The sequence below is a fragment of the Dasypus novemcinctus genome, chromosome 10 (genome assembly GCF_030445035.2).
Source record: "Dasypus novemcinctus isolate mDasNov1 chromosome 10, mDasNov1.1.hap2, whole genome shotgun sequence".
NCBI classification, from domain to species: Eukaryota; Metazoa; Chordata; class Mammalia; order Cingulata; family Dasypodidae; genus Dasypus; species Dasypus novemcinctus.
In genome coordinates this window covers 102,672,328-102,675,479 of record NC_080682.1, presented here as the reverse complement: position 1 = coordinate 102,675,479, position 3,152 = coordinate 102,672,328, and the positions used below count along the sequence as shown (strand labels likewise).

The 3,152-nt window shown below is 50.2% G+C and overlaps 1 pseudogene; it reads right to left on the bottom strand.

The window, feature by feature from the left end:
• Positions 1 to 310: 310 nt before the first annotated feature.
• LOC101427133 (folate receptor gamma-like) lies at positions 311 to 2,678 on the bottom strand (annotated as a pseudogene).
• Between the last annotated feature and the right edge of the window lie 474 nt (positions 2,679 to 3,152).

The following is a 3,152-nucleotide window of genomic DNA, read 5'->3' as shown; positions in this document are numbered from 1 at the left end:
GCTTATCCCTGGGAGTCATGTCCCATGCTGGGAGGAAGGCAACACATTTGCATGCTGAGTTTGGCTTTGAGACGCCCAGTCCTTTTTCAGGTCTTTCAATTGGAATGAAAAATCACTGGGGCATGCCGCTCTCCCACCCACTCATTCCCAAATTATTTATAAGACACAAGACCCACGTGCATCTGTCCATCAGAATACATTTTCAGGAGAATCCCAGGGTCCCATGTTGGATCAGGAACCAATGACCAGTGCATGGGGCTGAATCTGCTGTGAGGCCCCATCACCTGAGAGACCTGGGCTGAGCTAAGCCTCAGTCACTTAGGTTGGGTGCAGGGCAAGGCCGAAGTCTGGGCTGTGCCATCCAGATGTCCAGCATCGGGGCCAGGCTGGATGGGAGAGGTCGGGTCCTGTGGAGCACAGCCCCAGCTCCACTGCTGCCACATTTATGTTTGCAGCATAGAACCTGGCCACCTCAGCTGTGACCACTCAGCAATAGGTTGGCTTGAAGGGAAGGTGATGCAGAACTTAAGAAATAAAAGGACAGAAAGAAAGACACAAGAGAGGAAACAAAGATGGAACCAGGGGACTCAAGCTTTGGGAATTGAGAGCCTCAACCCTGGTTTCCACATCATATTTATTTAGGAACTAACAAGCAGCTGTTTGTTATTTACAATAATAAGGAACAGGTGCAACACTTACAATAATAAGGAACAGGTCATACAAAGTTCAAACGCCTTATCATGCAATCATTTTTTCATTTTTTCATGCTGACCAGACGGTGTTCTGGAAATGTTTCAACTTCAAACCGTGTTCCTACTATTTTCCCACAACACACCTCGTCGTTTGGGCTGTCCTGGGCGGGTCGAACCACATCTGGATGCAGCGGCCACTTCTGTACTGTAGTCACTGACCTTGTAGGAGTGACTCCAGAGGCCTTGCTCCGGGCCACAGGTGTGGGGAGGCAGGACTCAAAAGTGCAGGTGTGGGAAGCGGATTTGGCCCAATAGATAGGGCGTCCGCCTACCACGTGGGAGGTCCAGGGTTCACACCCAGGGCCTCGTGACCCGTGTGGAACTGGCCCATGTGCAGTGCTGATGCATGCAAGGAGTGCTGTGCCACTTAGGGGTGTCCCCCTTGTAGGGGAGCCCCATGTGCAAGGAGCGCGCCCCATAGGGAGAGCCGCCCCATGAGAAAAACATGCAGCCTGTCCAGGAGTGGTGCCACACACATGGAGAGCTGACGCAATAAGATGACACAACAAAAAGACCCAGATTCCCGGTGCTGCTGACAAGAACACAAGCGGACAGAAGAACACACAGTGAATGGACACAGAGAGTGGACAACTGTGGGGAGGAGAAGGGGAGAGAAATTTTTTTAAAAATCTTAAAAAAAAAGAGTGCAGGTGTGGGGTATAAGAGAACCTCGTATTTTTCAAGGTAACCTTCTTTGTGACGGATGTATCTTAAAAAAACAGGCGATTGAAAAAAATAAATGTGCGACAGGCAGCTCCGGCTGGACACCGGTTAATTCCTGATGGAGAACACAGGACCCTTCGCTTCTGGGCCAGCCCTCATCTCTTCCAGTCCCTCCCCCTACTCCCATCGATCTCCTCCCACTCACCTGAGGTCCAGTTCCAGCCCTTGTGCCAGTTGCTCTTGCAGGTGTAGGAGGAGCGGCAGTCCTCCCACCAGCGCTCACGGTCCTCCTTGCACAGGGCACGTTCAGGATCCGCTCTTTGCACCAGCTCTGGTCCACCTGGGCGGGAGGGGCAGAGGAAGGGCTCCTCTCAGCCAGGGCTGTTGGCAGCCACAGCCTGGAAGGGGACTGAGCTGGAGGCGCCTGCCCGGGTGGGGTGAGGGAGATCCCAGTACCTGCTGGATCCAGGGCCCCAGGCTGGGGGAGCACTCATACAGGCAGTTGTCCTGAATGAAGTGGCGCTTGCAGGCAGGCTCCATCTTGCGGCAGTGTTCCCAGTTAAAGCGGTACAGGAGGGAGGTGTCCTTGTGCATCTCCTGGCTGGTGTGGGCAGAGCAGCAGGCGTTCTTCCTCCAAGGTGTGCACTTGGGGGAGGCGAGCGCAGGAATCACTCTTTTCCCACCGCAACTGCCTGCCACCTCCGGCCTCTCCCCACTGGATCTGTGCTCCCTGCCCCAGGGAGCTTGGCCTGGGGGATGCTCACGGTGGGGCCTCTGTGCCTGGCCACCAGGAGCCCCATCTCGGGAGACAATGGTTACGACAGTGTGGTCAGGGGCTGTGAGAGCCAGGAGAGCCCTGTCTTGGGGCAGTAGCTACCATTTTTACAGCACTTACTTCTAAAAAACTTCTTTTACCTATTTTTTCATTTTTTAAAGTAAAAAATCTTGAGCACCAGTGTTCTAGATTCAGAGAAAACAGCAGAGAACAAAACAAACAGAAATACATTCTGGTCAGGGGAAACAGACTATGAAAAACTAAAAGAGAAACACATGGTATGTCGAGATACGAAAAATGGTGTGGAGAAACTTAAAGCCGTGAGTGGGGAGTGTGGGGATTGTGGAAATTGTAAACAGCGTGGTTGGGAAAAGCCTTACTGAAAGATGACATTTAAGCAGACTTAAAGGAGGAGAAGAGAGAACCATGTAGTCATGCAGATTGAATAAATGATTCTTCAGGGCAAGTATTACGATGCAGGTCCCCATGGGCTAGGCTAGTGCCAGACACCTAGAAGGGCCCCAAAAATATTTACTGCTGTATCCAGGAGGCAAGGGTGGATCGACACAAGAAAACCAATTAGTATAACAAACCACACTGATAAACTGAAGAAAAATCACACGAGCCTCTCGATTGATGCAGAAAAGACATTTGACAAAAAACAGGACCCTTTCTTCAGAAAAATACTCCAAAAGATAGGAGTAGAAGGAAGTTTTCTCAATATGTTAAAATGCATATATGAAAACCTTACAGCTAGCATTGTACTAAATAGTGAAAGACTGAAAGCTTTCCCGCTGAGACCAGGAACAAGACAAGATTGCCCACTGTCACCTTTATTATTCAATGTGCTAGAAGTCCCAGCCAGAACAATGAGGCTAGATAAAGAAATGAAATGCACCCAAATAGGAAAAGAAGAATGAAAACTTTCCCTATTTACTGATGATACGATCCTATGTTTTGAA